This window comes from Sorex araneus, chromosome 1, assembly GCF_027595985.1.
Source record: "Sorex araneus isolate mSorAra2 chromosome 1, mSorAra2.pri, whole genome shotgun sequence".
In the NCBI taxonomy this organism is placed as follows: Eukaryota; Metazoa; Chordata; class Mammalia; order Eulipotyphla; family Soricidae; genus Sorex; species Sorex araneus.
In genome coordinates this window covers 141,344,808-141,363,959 of record NC_073302.1, presented here as the reverse complement: position 1 = coordinate 141,363,959, position 19,152 = coordinate 141,344,808, and the positions used below count along the sequence as shown (strand labels likewise).

The 19,152-nt window shown below is 45.2% G+C and overlaps 1 protein-coding gene across 1 annotated transcript in view; it reads left to right on the top strand.

Moving 5' to 3' along the window:
* Window positions 1–1,058: 1,058 nt before the first annotated feature.
* The window catches only part of ELOVL7 (ELOVL fatty acid elongase 7), a 97,623-nt gene continuing 79,529 nt past the window's right edge, over window positions 1,059–19,152 (top strand). The window contains exon 1 of the mRNA XM_055123152.1: window positions 1,059–1,213. The gene's annotated coding sequence lies outside the window, so the exon portion shown is untranslated. The remainder of the gene's footprint in view (window positions 1,214–19,152) is intronic.

Below are 19,152 nucleotides of genomic sequence, written 5' to 3'. Positions count from 1 at the left end.
GCAAAACCTGTAAGAGGGAAAACATCTTTTTTTTTTTTTTTTGCTTTTTGGGTCACACCCCGCGATGCACAGGGGTCACTCTTGGCTCACGCACTTAGGAATTACTCCTGGCGGTGCTCGGGGAACCATATGGGATGCGCTGGGAATCGAACCCGTGTCAGCTTCGGGAAAGGCAAACGCCCTACCCGCTGTGCCATCGTTCCTTCTGTCCTGAACTTGGCCTTAAGAGAAAACCCAGCAGATCTCACAAGCTGAATGAAGAGCTTGGCTCAGGGATACATACAATCCTCAGGTTAGCTTTCTTTTTTTCTGGAAGGCAATCCTAATAAATCTTCATTTCTGCCTCTTAAGTAATCTCTGTCTCTCTCTGTCTCTGTGTCTCTCTCTCACTTTCTCTCTATTCCTTCCTGTGGGCCACCTCCCCGCAACACCCCCCCCCACAGTGCTATGAGATTATGAGCATCCTAATCAGACAGCAGGTAGGTTAAGGTTGGCGGGACTTGCGACGCGCTCCTTCTATCCATCCTCATCCCTTCACACAGCAGGAAAAATAAATCCCTTGCTCTGATAGATTTCCTGCGGCAGTCTTTCTAACCAGGAAAAGAAAAAAAAGGTTGACTAGAGCCAGTCTCTTCTAAACCCCTCGCTTTCCCAATATTTGAAGCTCTTGATTTGAATTCCTTAATTATCAGGGGGTGGCGCTGACCCCAACTGGGCGTCAGGACGCCCCTCTGCACCCCTCTCCAGTGCGTCTGGGCTCTATTTATGTCGAGGCAAACGCACCCTCCAAGCAGTCTTTTGGGGGCAGCAGGGGCTTCCCTGTTCCCCCCCCCTTTCCGAATCTCTCCAAGTCCTGCCCGAGACGCTCGGGACGCCCCTGCACACACTCTTTCCCGGACAGCAGCGGGCGTCGGGGTCGGAGTCGGGGTGATGTGGGAGCGCCGGGGCGGGAGGCCGGGGCGCGGGGGCGCGGGCGCGGCGGGGTGGGGCGACGGCGGCCGCTCCCGGCTCCTCCCTCCGGCCCCTCGCGGGTACCTGGCGGCCGGGGGCGGCGCCGCGCCGCGTCACGCGCCGGGGTGGGAGCGGCGGCAGGTGCCACCCCCGCGGCCTCCTCCCTCCGGCACTCGCCGGGCAGCCGGGGCAGCAGGGGCAGCAGGGGCCGCTGTGAGCAGCCGTGCGTGCGGCCGGGCGCTCCGGAGCCGCTGCCCGCGCGGTGAGTTCGGGGTTCGCGGCCCCCGTGCAAACTTTTCCCGGGCGCGCACCAGACGGACTGGCGGGGTGGGCAGCGGCGTCGGGAGCAGCCGGGCTGGCAGGAACTCGGGACTGGCATCCGGATGCGGGAGAGTCCGGGAGCCCGACCGGGCGCCCCCTGGGTTCCGGGGGGAAACGCTGGGGAACTTCTGGCCCCTTGGCCTGCGGCGGCGGCGGCCGCTGCTGCGCCCGGCGCCACCTGGAGATCCCGGCATCCCAAGGGGGACCGGGGTGCCCCGTAGCGCCCGGGCTCGGAGCCCCCCAACCCCCGGAGCGGGCCCCGCGGTTCCCCGCGCGCGGGAGAGGGGCTCGCGGTGCGGCCGGCGGGGACCAGGACCTTCTCGACCTTGGCCGCCGAGGTCGCCTTTCCGGCCCCGGGCAGCCCTCACGATCCCCGCCAGTCCCTGGCTTTAGGGGTCCTCCCTTTCTGCCCCCCGCCCCCTACCGGGGTCCCCTGCAGCTCTAAATGAACTCGGGGTGCCGCTCTGCCACCGGGCGCTGTCTCTCGGGCTGAGTGATGAGGAGCAGAGTCGTCGAACAGGTTGTGCAGGAGATGGGAACCGGGAAGGCCCGTAGGTGCATCGAGCGGGAGGAAATGGGTCTCGCTGCGCTTCCCAGCGCCGGATGAGCTGCGGAGGGAGGGGGGCTTTGCAACCCCGCGGGGGACCCGAGCCACGGTGGATCCGGCTCTGACCGGCCGGGCAGCTGGAGTGGTGGGAATTGCACGTCCCACTGAACTGTAGCTAGGGCCAGCCTAGCCGAGGCTCCTGCCGAAAAGCTTCCCCCCCCCGCCCCCAGAAGCCGATACTCTTCTGCTCACGGGTTGCTCTGGGGCTCACGCCTCCCTTTCTCAGTCGAACCCGTGCGAAAGAGGCATCGGGACGCGGCGCCTGCTCCGCTTTCCCCCAGCAGCTAGCTTCGGAATTCCCTTTCCTCTGGAGACTTTCTGCTCCTGCTCCAGGCGAGAAACGGAGATTCCCCAAGGTCGCCGGGAACCAGTGGCATCTGTCGAGTTCAGGACCTGCCTGAAACTTTTTTTTTTCTTTTTGAGTCACACCCGGCATTGACATTGAGTAAGGGGTTACTCCTGGCTTTGCACTCAGGAATTACTCCTGGCGGTGCCCAGGGGACCATATGGGATGCTGGGAATCGAACCCGGGTTGGCCGCGTGCAAGGCAAACGCCCTACCCGCTGTGCTATCTCTCCAGCCCCCGTGCCTGAAACTTTTAATGCTCGCAGATGGGTAGAAGATAAAAGTTTTGTCAATCTTACTGATGGGGGGAAACTGAGGCACGGGACTGATCTGAGGTCGCGCACCCCAATGTAGCCCCAGGTTCTAGGCTCGGACGCATGGCATTGCCCACTGAGGACCCTGTGTCCTCCTCTTCCTCCATAGATGCCTGGGTCAAACTTTAATGGTCTCTCATTCCCAGCTCCTTACCTTTCTTGTGTGGCATTGCCCCAGCTTTTGGTTTTGTTAAAGGTTTATCCTTCCTTCCTTCCTTCCTTCCTTCCTTCCTTCCTTCCTTCCTTCCTTCCTTCCTTCCTTCCTTCCTTCCTTCCTTCCTTCCTTCCTTCCTTCCTTCCTTCCTTCCTTCCTTCCTTCCCTTCTTCCTCCTCCCTCCCTCTTTCCACCATCCCTTGCTTATCTAGTGTTTTTCAGCCACTGTCTCATTCAGTCTCAGCAAAGCATCTCATTTAATATTACGATGTTGTCGCATTGCATTTAGACTCGGCCCCAATGCATTTCTAACTGACCTCATTGCTGTTGAGGGCCCCACCATGTTCCTAGTTACTGGGGTGTCCCCCTCAGCAACCCTGTCTCATGTCCCCTCTCACCCCATCCTGCAATTTCTTCTGTTCACCTTCTGCCCGGTCTCTGCTTTCCTTCCTCGGGTCTCTCTCCCCATCTTCAACTTTACCTGTCTCCCCTTTTCCCACTCTGGAGCACTCATTTATCACTTGCCAAATGTCATTTTTTCTTGTTGGTTGTCTTCTTTGGCAAATGTTTGGTTTCCACAAAAAAATTGCATGACTTAGAACATTAAATCTTCAGGTTTACAAACAGTGGTTGTTTGATAACTGCAAAATATGATGCCATCTGAGAGAAGATAGCACTAGTAAATGGATCTGGTGAAGGTGGAAGACTTTGGGGGGAAAAATGTGTTTTTCTTTTGGGGGCCACAGCGCCTGTACCCAGGACTTATTCCTCCTGGCTATGTGCTCAGAGGTCACTTCTGCAGAGCTGGGGATTAAACCTGAGAGGAAAGAAGGGTAGGAGTTAGGGAGGCAGAATAATGGGGTGGTGAGGGGACCAAATTCAGGTAGAGAGAGTAGAGGTACAGTAAGAATTGAGAACACTGTAAAGTGAGTATAGAGGCGGGAGTGTGAGAGCAGCTGTCGAGGTAAGTTGGGGCACATGCTACTGAGAGTCCAGTTTGACCAGTCTTTTAAGTTTTATCCTAAAGTCAACAGGGAGCTGGTAGAAACCTCTGGGGGTGACAGGTGTAGACTGTTAGGATTGGTATTTGCCTCTCTGGCGCTGTAGCTTTACGTTTCAGACCTTCCGGCCCATGTTGGGTGCTCTGTCTCATTTCTTTCTCTCACATCTTTCTCATCTCTCCTTTTTTCTCCCTCTATTCTGGAAAGGGCAGCTGCCTTGTTTACATTAGACACCTTGATTACACTCAGTTTACTTAAGAATTTAGGAATGAACAATAAACTTCCTGGTCATCCGCTGTGCCTGGTGTTTCTGGAATGCCCAAGCCTGCACTGAGGTCCTGAATCTTCTGTTGACAATCATTTAGCATGTCTTTCTTTCTTTTTTTTGGGGGGGGTCATACCCGGCAATGCACAGGGGTTACTCCTGGCTCTGCACTCAGGAATTACTCCTGGTGGTGCTTGGGGGACCATATGGGATGCTGGGAATCAAACCCTGGTCGGCCGCGTGCAAGGCAAGTGCCCTACCTGCTGTGCTATCACTCCAGCCCCCATTTAGCATTTCTTAACCTATCAGTAGTAACTGCACTGAGTCCCTTTACGCGTGTTTTCTCCAGAGTCCTCTGAAGTCAGCAAGGCCTGTGCCGTATATGCATGCATGTGGGTGCAGACATGTGAGGGGTGGTACGGGTGAAGCACTGAGAGTATGTGGCCAGCATGGCTTGTTTGTTCTTGCTTGGGGTCACACTTGGACCGTGCTCAGTGTGCTCTGATGCTACTCCAGACCTAGCAGTGCCGGGGATTGAATCTGCACTTGCTGCGTACAGCATGTACTTCGGCCCACCGAGCTTTCTTCCTAGCCAGAGGTCGGCATTTAAACGGCAGCATTTCATTCATTCCTTCCAGCTCTGCATCTTGACTCTGTGGTTGCTATTTTATTTGGGTTTTCTTTTCACTGATGATGCTCAGTGATGATCAGAGGTTATTCCTGGCTCTGCATTCAGGAATCACTCCTGACAGTGCTCTGGGAACCATATGGGGTACCAAGGATCGAACCCAGGTCAGCCGCATATAAGGCAAGTGCCCTATTCTCTGTGCTATCTCTCCAGCCTCCTGTGGGTTACTATTAGAGGGTATTAGACATAGTTGGGCTCTGATATCCAATACTAGTTTTGTTGTTTTCTGATTTTGGTTTTTGAAACACACTTTCAGTGGTGCTCAGGGCTTACTCCTGGCTCAGGAATCACTCCTGTCCGGGCTTGGAGGACCATGTGTGGTATCAGGGATCAAATTTAGGTCAGTCACAGGCAAGGTGAGCACCTTATTCACTGTGCTATCTCTTGGGTCCACTCAAATGATAGTTTTGTAAGTACATACAGGCAACTATAAACATCAACCTGATTTCAGCTTTTAGGGTTAGATGTAGAATGTGAGAACCAAACAAAGAGCATTTGTTAACCAATATAAAATTAAATATTGAGGGCCTGCTATTGTGGCAGGTTTAAGGGTGGTTGGGAAAATTGGAGATAATGGTGGTGGGAGGGTTCAATAGTGGTGGGATTTGAATTGGTGTATTGAATGTCTGTAACAAATTGTCATGAACAATTTTGTAAACCGCATTGTTTATACAAGGTGTAAGAGGAGAATAAAATTTAAAAAAAAGAAAAGAAAAGAAAAAGGGTTTGTCTAGTAGTCCCTGGTTTGAAATTAAAAAAAAAATCCTCCTTTTTGTCTCAAATTTCTGATATTTGTTTTAATAGCACATTTGTGATTTGCCTATTTGAATTCAATGACATAGCATGGACAGAATAATAAGAACACATGAAGAAAAAGAGTGCTTCAATACTTAAATATAAGGGTGACTTCATCCTGAGTCTGTTCGGGGCCTTCTCAGCCCTTCTCTCCCCTTCTCTTTCTTGTTTTCCACATGCATGTAACATTGTAGACTATTTTAAGAGTTTTATTATCAATCTTTTTTATATATAAGATGTTACATATATGTTTTAAATATTATCATTTTTTAATATATAAGATGTTGCATCACTGTCACTGTATCACTGTCATCCCATTGCTCATGGATTTGCTTGAGCGGGCACCAGTAACGTCTCCATTGTAAGACTTGCTGTTACTGTTTTTGGCATATTGAATATGCCACGGGTAGCTTGCCAGGCTCTACCGTGCGGGCGAGATACTCTCAGTAGCTTGCCGGGCTCTCCGAGAGGGGCGGAGGAATCAGACCTGGGTCGGCCACTTGAAAGGCAAACGCCCTACCCGCTGTGCTATCGCTCCAGCCCAAGATTTACATATATATTTTAAATATTATTTTAGGCACCACGGCTTACAAAACTCAATCATTTTTAATATATAAGATGTTACATATATTAAAAATATTATTTTAGGCAGCATGGTTTACAAAACTCAATCATTTTAAAATATATTAGATGTAAGTTGTTACATATATGTTTTAAATATTATTTTAGGCACCATCGCTTTAAAAACTCAATTTCATGTTTTAAATAAGTTCTAATTAGTCCCTAGGGAAAAATAGCCTTTATGTTCTGTGCCAATTTATTCAGATAAATTTTTATTGGGGTATCATAGTTTACAGCACTAATAAAGTCGCTTTACAGTTGCAGAGCTACTACCCCAATACCTCCCACCAATGTTTCAAGAACCTTTCCCCCATTATCTTTGTACCCAGCCCCCCTTGTTCCCCAGCCCCCTCATTTCCTAGACTGTTGATCAGGTCTCAGGCTTTGTTTGCATTTTCACAGTTTTTCTTCACTGCCTTTTCTTTGCCTACAGGGAGACAGCAGTGTGTTACATACTATGAACCAAAAAGATTTATGTCTCAGAAGCAAATAGCCAAACAGAGGCTGACCTCATATTTCAATTTCCTGCTAGAAGAGGGGCAGATAGATAGTACAGGGATTCTGCACTTGCCATGCATGCAAATGACCCTGGTTTGACCCCTCACCTTGCGTATGGTTTCCCAAGTGCTGCCAGGAGTGACCCCTGAGTACAGAGCCAGGAATAGCCCCTGAGCACCGCCAGGTGTGATTCAACCCCTGCCCCCCACCCAAAAATAAGTAAATAAAAGGGAAATTATAGAAAATAAATTCTGCATATTGTTTACATAAGAAAAATGCTGGGAAAGAATTATTCCTTAGTGGGAAAGAATTATTCCTTAAGGAATAGCGTAGAAACATTGGGGACTTTCTTATAACAGAAGGTAAATGCTTACGGTACGTCCATAATTTTTTTTGAGGGTGGCTCCCAAGTGCTGCTTGGAAGTCCCGGAAGCCACTCAGAGTGAACTTGGGAAACAAAGTTAGTGGTGGGGTCAATCAGAGCCCTCTCATGCTGGACACTTTTAGGGCTATGCCTGGCAGTGCTCAGTGACCTCCAGGTCCACACCTGGCAGTGCTCACTCAGGAGGCTGTGTAGTGTGTATGAGCCAATCTGGGTCAGGTCCATTTACCATCACCCCGCACCCCGGTCTCCATGGCCCCTGTACATAATGTATATATTCTTCACTGTTAACATTTAAAGAAATACTTCCCCAGGCTGGAGCAATAGCACAGCGGATAGGGCGTTTGCCTTTCACGGGGTCAACCGGGTTTGATTCCCAGCATCCCATAGGGTCCCCCGAGCATCATCAGGAGTGATTCTTGAGTGCAGCACCAGGAGTAACCCCTGAGCGTTGGTGGATGTGACTCAAAAAGAAAAATAAATCCTTCCCCCACCCCCTTTGCTCTGTAGTTGTTAATGTTGCAGTGACAAGGAATCACCCATGCCTATCTGTCAAAATTGCTTTCACATTTTGTGGGGTTGTTTTTGGTTTGGGGGCTACACTTAGGGTGTCGGGGATCACTCTGGATCAGAGCTTGAGGCTTCTGCTGGGGAAACTGTAGTGCCGAGGATTGAACCTGGGGCCTGCCCCATATAAAGCACATGCTCCAGACATTTGAGCTAACTCTGAAGGCTCAGTTTGCATATTTTCGTCTATGATATCCCGAACATCAGCTTGCAGGGGTCGTACATCAGGTTACAGTGCTCATACACTTGGCCTTGTGCACATCTTTGGTTGGGATGCTTGTACCCGGACTTGCTAGGGTAACACACTTAATTAAGGCACATGGTTACGGTTGTGGTGCCCAGTAGGGCCACACTTTTCGACTGTGGAGCTCACACTTCCCTTTCGTGGTGGTTTAGTAGTTGGAGTTTGCACCTCTTTTTGTGGTGCTTACACACACCTGACTGCAGTGCAGCCAGAGAGCATTTGTGTTGTCCAGTGTCATAACAGAGCTTCCAGTGAGAGCCATGCATGTGGGCACCAGGAATCTAAACTCACAGTCATATGCTTTTATGCCAAAGCCACCATGCCATTCCTCTGGGACCCACTAGAAACATTCTTTTTTTTTTTTTCTTTTTGGGACACACCCAGCGATGCATAGGGGTCACTCCTGGCTCTGCACTCAGGAATTACCCCTGGCGGTACTCAGGGGACCATATGGGATGTTGGGAATCGAACCCAGGTGGGCTGCGTGCAAGGCAAACGCCCTACCCGCTGTGCTATCACTCCAGCCCCATACATTCTTAAGAAGTAATCAGTCAGAATTTCTACTTCAGTTTTCTGATTATCGGTTATCGTAGCTTTTGCTTTAGAATTGTCAATGGTCATAAGCTTTGCCTCTGTGGTTATTCAGTGCTCCTGCATTAATGAAAGCAAGTGACTATCGAGCATCATTGAGTGTGTCCCTAGAGGCCCCCTGAGCACCACTGGGGGGTGGCCCTGGTGGACCTGGCACTGTAGGGCCCAAGCAGCGCCGCATTCTCAGACCTAGCACTGAACTCAGCCCACTTGACCAAATGTTGGTGAGAGTAACCCCCCATCCCCAGCACCACTTGAGAAGTCACTCCCTGCCAAAAAAAAAAAAAAAGAAGGAAAGAAATGAAAACTTAAAACAAAGTGAAACTGTCACTGTGAATGTGAAACATTGGGGTAAGTGTGAATTTTGTTTAGCATACTGTGTGCTGGAGGGATAGCATATTAGCATAGCAAAGCTAGGTAGGGCATTTGCCTTGCACGTGCTGACCCGGGTTTGATTCCTCCACCCCTCTCTGAGAGCCTGGCAAGCTACCCATGGTGTATTCGATATGCTAAAAACAGTAACAACAAGTCTCGCAATGGTGACATTACCAGTGCCCACTCGAGCAAATTGATGAGCAACAGACGACAGTGCTAGAGTGCTATATTGTGTGCTAATGGTACATACCCAACTCATACTTTTTAAAAATTAGGTTTTTAGCATTCACTTAACATTGAATGTAATAAAGTGGGAAAATACACAGAACTTAGATCTGGTTCCTACTTCCCTTAAATGACTACCATAAAGTAGATACCTGCTATCTCATTAGCTACAGTCTATTAGACTTGATAAATTTTTATAATGCTACTAAAGTGACAAGTTGAATGGGTTAAACTATAACTTTTTCTAGACTCAAGTAAATTGCAGCAGCATAGTAATTATTTCCTGAAACGTTACTAAGTTAATGTTCAAAAACAAAGTTATAAAATTAGGAAAATAAAATTACATTTGGTAATAATCACACTTGTTGAATACTTGCTGTAATTTGGTCATTGTGCTAAATTTGACATATGCCGTATTTCACGGAATCTTCCTCTACTAGGAAAGGGATGTTGTTGAGAAAGCTGATGCATGTGAAAACTCTTTAGCTTGCCCAAGGTCAGTGATTAATGAGTCACAGGACTGGGAATCAGCCCAGTTCAGTCAGAATACCAATCCCCGAATACCCATACTCTTGCCATTTTATAACCTAGTACTTAGTAGTTTTATCCTGTTATCAGGATTTATCATATTGGTCTTTCTATTTTCCCTCCTCCCCTCCTTTCCTTCCAATTTGACCCTAGACAGTACCAGCAGGAACTGGGAAGGCAGGTGACCAGGAGAGTGTGTTTTCATGAAGATGCTCTTACTTCTGTGCACGTCTGGGGCTCATTCCTACTAAATCATGCCTCAGATTTTTCCCACCTGACGGCCACAGAAGAGACATCTTGACTGAGATCTGAGGCTGGGTATAAGGTTTTAAAGAAGTATTAAAGAGTTACAAGCACAAAAGGTTTCTTGGCCCAGTTTGCTCTTTTACATGAGAAAATTGAGGTCCAGCAAGGTCAAGTCAAGTCCACAGATCTACTTAGCATGCCAGACCAGACGCAATTCTGATTAGAATCTAAGTGCTTTACTAACTTAATAATTATTTCTCTTCATTAGCCATAGTGCTAAAGATAGCTTTACTACTGAAATTTTGACGATCCTAAAGTGCCCCTTCCTTGCCTATAAGTAATAGCATTAATTACTCCTGTAGACTTTATGGGCAAGAGAAGGGTTATGCTTTTCCCATGTTACAGGAGGTTTTCCCATGTTACAGGAGGGAAAACCGAAACTCAGAGTAGTACCATGGTATGCCCCAAGGTTATGTGTTACAAAGCCTAGCCCTGAACCACAACTGGGAGTGTGAATGAAGGAAAACATATTAGCATAGCAAAGCTAAATAAGCCATCCAGCACAAGCCTTGTCATTTCCTCTGCCAACCCCTCCTTTCCTGCATCTTCCATCTTTAGCACCCCCTGTAGGTGTTTGCTTTAGTATCTGTGACGAGCCTGATAGGTTCTTATGAGCTAAACAGTGCATCTCACACTGTATGGAGCAGGGATTTTAAAGCTTTGAAACTTGAGGTTCGTCTGTAGACAGGCCATAAACTTCTAAACAGTCCACTTGTGTCAACAAGTCAACTCTGGGAAGGAGGTCCATAGCACCATAACCTCAAAACTTCAAAGCTGCTGATATAAGAAAGGCACAGATACTAATTGTGGAACACTATATAAAATAGAACTGTATTCAGATCATGGAAGGATCATGCTTTAATATTAGTGTTGGAATTAGCTGTAAAGTAGTGATGTGAACCAACTGTGTATTGGGACACCCCCTGGAACCAACGTGGTATTGGGACACAATTAGTATGGATAGACCAGAGAAAAGGATGCCATCTGCATGCTTTGTGGTTTTCATTTCTGTTATCCTCTGGAAGAAAGGCCTCTTTCTACCTTTGGGCTGGAGAGATAGAAAGGAGGTTAAGGCATTTGCCTTGCATGCAGATGCCCTCTGATCCCAGCACCACCTAAGGTATGCTCCAAATTCTGCTCCCAACACCTGGGAAAGGAAAGATCCTTTTTAGTGTTGAATCATTTATCTAATGAACTTAATTAACTCATTTATCTAATGAACCTTGGCAATTTGCTGTGTATTTAATGTGCTCTATAATGGAGATATGAAAATCAAGAATCCACCTAATTTTCTCACTTCTCTCTGTATTTCATGCCCACATAAAAATTAGCAGCTATCTGGCTGGCTGAAGATCTGGTTCAGTGGACTGGAGCTTTGTTCGCAAGAGGCTCTGGTTTGATCCCCTGTTCCCAAAACACTGCTGGGGGTCACTCCCAAGCACAAAGCCAGGAATATTCCCTGAGCACCACGAAGGCATGGCCTATAAACAAACCCTCAAGCAGAAACAAATTAGCAGCTTTTGTGTCAGTTATGTGCATAAATTGTATCCCGAATCCATCTACTTCAATAAACATTCTCAATCCTATGGGCTCCTTACAATCAATGCTGTACTGAGCAAGCAAATAAATTTTTAAAACCATTAAGTCTGACCATGCCACTGCTTCACAAAATCCTCTTAGGAGAGTTTCATTTTGCAAGATGTAAAGAGTTCTTGAGAGAGCTGATGGCGGTGTACTTCTTACCACTGAACAGTACTCTAAAGATGGCTAATGTTAAATTTCCTTTGTATGTACGTCTTACCGTCTTACATAAATGGTATAGTCAGGCTACCACTACCAGCAAGCCTTTCAGGGACTCCAGTATAAAACCGTAAGTGTTTTAGTTAATTTATTTACTTATTGGTTTTAGGGTCACACCCAAGTGTCTCAAGGTTTAGTCCTGGCTTTGGACTCAAGTATCACTCCTGGTGGCATATGCTGTGTCAGGGATTAAACCCCAATTGGCTGCATACAAGTCAAACGCCTTACCAGCCCCAGCAGTTTAACTGAGGGCTCAAGACCAGAGAGGCCCATGTTCCTCAGCCCCTCAGGAGCACTTTCTTCCTTGTACTCTGCTTTCCAGTTCTCTGACACAAGTGCATCCATTTCTGCCTCCAGGCTTTTGTCCTTGCTGTTGGTACCTCTATGACCACTCACTGGGATCAGATCTCAAATGTTTTAAACTGTTCTCATGACTCTTCTACTATTTTAGTCTTCTGCCCCTGCTGACTCTCTGACTCACCGTGCTATGTTTTATTTTCTTCTTAATGCTGGCCACTATTTGGTTTTTTTGTTTGTGTCTTTACTTACTTGCTATCTCCTACGAGCATGTAAGCTCTAGGAGGACAGAGTTCTTACTGTTCCCCTAGTGTCACAAGGGCACATAGTGGAGACTGTGAATTAATGAGTGGAGACCCTGATCTCTTCCCCAAGAACCTTTAAGTTTCTGATACTGAGTCTCAGTATCACTGACAAGTGATAATGGTTTCCACCCCAAAATCATGTGGGAAAGGAGAAGGGAGAGAGGTTGACACCCGGGCAAGTGGCTAAGTGATAGATCACTTGCAGTTGCTCATGTGAGGCCCTGGACTCGGTCCCCAGCTCTGTAACCATAAGGGCTCATTCAACCTACTCATAAAGACAGGGGAAAAAAGGGGAGGGGAGAGAACAGCAAGGGGCTGGAGTAATAGCACAGTTGGTAGGGCATTTGCCTTGCACGCGGCTGACCCAGGTTCGAGTCCCAGCCTCTCATATGGTCCCCTGAGCACCGCCAGGAGTAATTCCTGAACGCAGAGCCAGGAGTAACCCCTGTGCATTACCAGGTATGACACCCCCCCAACAAAAAGAGAATGGCATTGGGATGAAAGAGTAAGAGCACCCAAATTTTTCACCCACTTCCATCCATCTCAAAGAAAAAAACAAAAGAAAACAAAAATAGAGTGACATCTTAGTATCCAGAAGTGAACCCCTGTCCCCCACCACCCAAGCTAAGTTTAAAATGAGAATTGTGTAAGTATCGTATTCCCAGAAACGCCTGTTTCCTTGGGGAGCTCTGCTCCTTTGGAACATCGCCTCTCACAGGACCCATTGTGAGCAGCAGTAGGTAACAGGACTGTCTTGCCAAAGCGAGAGCCAAACTTTGCTAATCTTTTAATCATTCCAGAATGACCTATTCTCGCATGCATTTTCCTAGTGAAGTTCAAAACTTATTGTTTTTAATCCTACTTCAGGGTGTTTTTTTTCTGCATGAAACATTATATTTCTATATAAATAGAAAAATCAGAATATTGTTGAACTCATTAGGCTGATTTAGAAATATGGAAAGTTTGAAAAATAAAAAGTGAAACAGAAACTTAAAGCAAAAAACGATAAGCCAGTATTATCTAAAATGCCCCCTGACCAGAAATTACTGTTTACAACATTTTGTATCCCTTTATAGGCAATTTAAAATTTTTATTGGTTTTGGTTTTGGGGTCACACTCAGCGGTGCTCAGGACGTACTCCTGGCTCTGGGCCTGGGGATCACTCCTGGTGGGGTTTGGAGGACCATATGGGATGCTGGTGAATGAACCTGGGTCAGCAGTGTTCAAGGCAAGCACCAGTGTGCAAGGCAAGCACCCTACATGCTGTACCATCATTCTGCCCCTTATAGGCACTTTTGGGAAAGCTATTGAAATTTTTTCTTGGGCAACAATCTAGAAATTTTTTTTTTTCATTTTGGGTCACACTCAGCAATGTACAGGGTTTTACTCCTGGCTCATGCACTCAGGAATTACTCTTGGCAGTGCTCAGGGGACCTTATGGGATGCTGGGAATTGAATCTGGGTCGGCCGTATGCAAAGCAAATGCCCTACCCACTGTGCTATGCTATTGCTCCAGTCCCCAATTTAGAAAATTTTTAGTTGAAGATCAAGAAACATCTCAAGGTAAATGTTTATATATGTACATATATGCATACACATATATGCATATATTTAAAACGTTATAAATATTTTTCAACATGGAAATATTTTTTCTATGGAGAAATCTCATACTATGGAAATTTCCAAACATTTATGAAAAAGAGAATAGTGAACGAGATGAACATGTGACTCAGGATCATAGTTAATCTAATTTAATCTATAAATATTTTAGTATATCTCTGAAAGGTAGAATTTAAAAATTACCACAACATCATCACTGTATCTAAAAAGTTTAAAATAACCCATTAATGACATCAAAGATCTAATGAACCTGAAAAAAATATACAAATTGGATTATGACTAAATGGATAATAGTGTAGAGATCTTTTTGGAAAGTAAGATGATATGCAGTCACCTGAATGAATCTTATAAAGTCAGAAGGAAAGATTAAAAACAATAAATTTACTTAGTAGTGCTTATTTCTGGTGGATAAACATTTATATATATATGCATGTATATATATATGTTATGTGTATATGTGTGGCTCAGAGGTTATTCTTGGCTCTGCACTCAGGAATTATTACTGGCAGTGCTCAGAGAACCATATGGGATGCTGGGAATTGAACCTGGATTGGTTGTGTGCAAGGCAAGTGTCCTACCTACTGTATTATTGCTCTGGCCCCAAATGTTAATATCTTTTTAAGCAATTTGACAATAAATCAGAAGGAAAAGGATAATTTCACCCTTCTTTATCAATCAAAAATACTTATCAAGATCAAATTCCATGTTTATCAAGAATAAAATGTAAAAACCGGTGGACACCTACAACAGAATCCAGATTCCCTGAGAGGAAGCCTGGGGAGAGAATGTTGGCCATGGAGGAAGGGACTTTATTATTTTTTTTTCTTGAAAAATACTTAAAGCTGCAATTTGAGTTTTTTTAATAGCTGTGCCATCATTTTATTTTTAGTATTTTATTTAAAATACAATATCCACTGACACTAAATTACTTTTTAAAACTCTCCTCTGCATTTTCTGAAGCTTGTACAAGGGAAGAGGGAGTGGGGTGCACAGAAGCCAGTGGCTTGAGTGGTGCCATGCTGTAGCACTGTAGCACTCTCATCCCATTGTTCATCAATTTGCTTGAGCGGGCACCAGTAACGTCTCCATTGTGAGACTTGTTGTTATTGTTTTTGGCATATTGAATATGCCACAGGTAGCTTGCCAGGCTCTGAACGTGCGGGCGGGATATTCTTGGTAGCTTGCTGGGCTCCCCAAGAGGGGTGGAGGAATCGAACCCAGGTCAGTCACATGCAAGGCAAATGCCCCACTCGCTGCTGTAGCTCCAGTCCTTTACAAGACTTAATATAATTTATTAAGGCAAGTATTGACATAAAACATATTTCAAAAACATGTGGATTAGTCTAGGCTCAAAGATGTTTAGTGAACTGTCTTTGGATGAAATCTTTAACTAAAAAGAAACAATCAGGACTAGAGAAAACAGGTTTCCCACTCCTAATCCTGTCTTTTCACCCTGTAGCCCTGTCCTCCCTTAACTAATGATTTATGAGAATTATTATTTCTAAATATCACATAGAAGCCCCCTTTGTAAGAAATACAACACTGCTTATATAATTTTCTTATCTAAACATTTTGTTAAGACAGTCTTTTCAAAGTTATTATTTTTTTCTTCTTTTTGGGTCATTTTTGGCCAATACCCAGCTGCACTCAGGGGCTACCCCCACTCAGTGCTCAGGGATCACTCCTGATGGTGCCATGCTGTAGTACACTTAAACATTTCCTAAAACTATAAATAATTTCCCTGGCACAGAATAACAGTGAGACAATAGGAGCCATATGCTCTGTTAAATAAAGATGAGCAAGTCCATTGATTCTTGATTTCAGTAGTGGAAATAATTTTATGTTCTGTTTTGTTTGGGGGCCACACCTGGCAGTGCTCAATGCTTACTCCTGGCTCTGCCCTCAGGGGAGTGATAGTAGTGCTCAGTGGACAGGTCGGGACGCTGGGGATCAATCCAGATTAACTGTGTGCAAGACATGTGCCCTACCTTTTCTACTATCACTGTTCTTGAAGGTACGTGATATTTTCAAAAATGAAAAAGAAGCAAAATCCTGAACAGTTAATTCCTATTATAGTCATCATTATGAGTATATGACAACAATAAATTGGGAAGATATCAGCAAGCAGGAGCAGGAGGGTTGGGAAGAGAATAGGGTTGATGACTCCCAGGATCAGGAATTGCTGCAGGCCTGAAATCCAGTGCAGGCAGTAGCCAGGCCTGAAAAGAGAAGGCGTGATAGGAGTTGCTGCGAACTGGGAGATGATATATTGTCAGTGAAATTAGACTGTGAAATAGGGGGTTGTGACCCTTGGCTCATCACAGAGCCTTGATAGATGGATGAATGGATGGATGGGAATTAGAAGGCTAAGAGAGAAAAAGAGAGTCTGGGGTATAGGAGGTCGAGATTTGAAGCCTGGAAACTGGAGCAGGTTGTGATGGCAAAATTGATCTTGGAGCAGGGCTAGGGAGAAAGCTCAAAGGACTAATGTAGTTTGCTTTGCATCCTGGAAGCCCAGTTTTGATTCCCAGCACGTCATGGTTTCCTGAGCACCACCTGAAGAGACCCCAGAGCACAGAGCCAGGAATAGCCCTGAGCACTGCTGGGTATGGCCCAAAGAACAAACAGAAAATTGACTTTGGAGAAACAGGTTTAGGACAATGTTCTGGTTGAGAGATTAAAAATTTCTTTCATTTCTTTTCCTTGTAAATTATTGTACATTAAGAGACAAATTGAATGCTCCTTTGTATGAAGCTTTTTTTCTTTAACCAAAGTACTCACTTCTTTTGCAATGGGGCATTTGAGATTTAGAAATTATTAAGATCAAGTTGTTACAATGGTAAATGAAGTCAGAGCAATTCAAATATATCTCTTGGTCCTCCTCTCCCACCAGGAGGAAAAAAAATACATGGAAATTATATAAATAGCTCATAGACAACTGGATAGAATGAAAATGTGTTTGTTTATCTACAAAGACCTTTGTGAATGCTTACTATATTCACGTATACAGTGCACTCTTTGTTTTAATCTCTAGTTATTTGTACTATTTGTGGATGTTGAGCTGGTATTTGAAAGGGCCAGAGTTTTTCTGCCTTTCTTTGCACTTGTTTATTCTATCCTGAGTGGGGCCTTTTGAAATTTTCCCTTTGCCATTGCCAGTTCTTTCTTGCTGTTCTTCACATGTATACCTGCTCATGCATTTGTCCATCCTGTGACTCCAGAGTTCTTACTTTCTGCCAGTCCCATCTGGTAATTCAGATCACACGTGTTTTAGAAAACCTTTCATCATTCCCAAAATTTATTTATTTCTTTAACTTATTGGTGGGGGTACACCCTGCCGTGCTCAGGGCTTGCTCCTGGCCATGTTTGGAGGCTCATATATGCAATACCTAGGTTCAGATCAGGTCAGCATGTGCAAGGCAAGCTCCTTATCTCTTTTATTATTATTTATTTGTTTATTTATTTACATATTTAGTTAGTGAATCACTGTGAGATAAAGTTACAGACTTACAAATTTTCATGCTTGCGTTTCAGTCATGCAGTGATCAAGTTCCCATCCCTCCACCAGTGCCCATGTTCCACCACCAATGGTATCCTCCTGGCTCTTGTTCAGAACTTTAAAAATTGTCCTCTGATATTTACTAGACAACATTGTCTCAGGCAGCAAAAAATGCTGCAAGGTAGAAGGTGCACCTAGGTGAGTGTGTTAGAGCAGTGCTCTGTGGACTGTCCGGCCTGATGGACCAGTTGAGTTGTTTGGTTTGTTTTCACGCTATCTTGGACCAGTAGGTGGTCCTGTTTCATCTAATTAAAATGCAGTTTGTACCACTTGTGACTCACTACCCTGATTCAACAACACCCAAACTGGTCAACACCTAAACCTCGTTCAACAGGTATCACATACTGAAATGTCACTGCAGTATGACATTGCCAAAATGTGACTATATATGCTTGATTTCTAGACCGAACCTTAGCCTAGTGATAAGGTGTTTGTATATCAGCACCACAGACCACCTTTGCAAGAGAGTTTCCTGTAGAAGTTTTGGTAGAAGAGAAACAGCTTTTCATCAGGGGCTCAGAAGACTCAACTATTTGCTTGAGTGATTGAACTACAAAAAGTCTTATTAGGGGAGGGTGAAAACTTATAAAAACGAGATTTACTTATTAGCCAGGAGACAGGTCTATTTATCTAGAGAGAAATATTGGATTATACAGACAGGAAAGCTGCTAAGAGAGCCCCAGAAATATAGTGGAAGGGGGCCACTGTCAGGCAAGTCAGGAGGCTGGAGAATCAGGTGGGGTTGATTTTGTGCATTCACGGAATATACTCCGAGAATCAGCTATAAGCCAGATCCTTTATTGGTACTATGATTAGAAGCTGAGAAGAGGCAGGCTTTGCCTTAGTGGACTTTGATGAGTTGCTCACAATAGCCAAAAGATTAGACTTGTATTCCAGGAAGATTTGGAAGGATTTTGAACGGGTGTACAACACGATCGACTTTAACCCTTAGAAATAAATCTCTGGTGATAAAGTAACTCACTGGTTTGGAATAATTATAGTAATCCAGGCAAGATGTGGCAAGAGCCTGAAAGAGTTCTCAAGGATTGAAGGGAGTGGGGTTCGAAGGAAAGAGAAAGGCAGAAATATTATTTCAGGGGAAATGTTACTAGGATGACTTAAAGGTCTTGAGGGGCTCCCTGGAGCTTAGGATGCCTTGCAGTTTCTCACTTCATAAGGTTGATTATTCCTTTCCTTGGGAAAGGGCACTTAGAAGAAAAGGGACTAGAAAATGGTAAGCAAAGACTCAGAGGAAGAGGAAGAGTGCATCTGCAGGAGCAGGGTTCCGTGCTCAGCACTGGAAGTAAAGAACAGTGTCTGTGAGGGAGTGTCACCAGTGGGCCACCTCTTGTCTGTGCTCTTCTGGAGCTTTGTGCAAATGGTTGCCAGTGAGTCTGTGTTTGTGAGCAGTTTGATAGCCTGTCCCCCATTTTCTGACCCAAATACTTGCCATGGTGCCTAGCATGACATGGGTTCAACCAATAGTTATTAAACTGAACGATGGGCAGTCAACTGGTTTTCTATTGCTGCCATAACAAACTATCATACATTTAGTGAACTAGAGCAACAAAAGTGTCTTCATAGCTCCATAGGTCAGAAGTTCAGGGTGGTGAGGGTAATTGCTCTATTTCACAAGGAGGTGGCCTACTGTACTTTTTTATCAGGAGATTCTGTAAAGAATCTTATCTAGTGGCTTTCAGATTGCCGATAGAATCTAGTTCCTTGTCACTGCAAAACTAAGGTCCCTGTGTCCTTACTGACTCAATTTGGCAGATGGCTACCTTTGGCTTCAA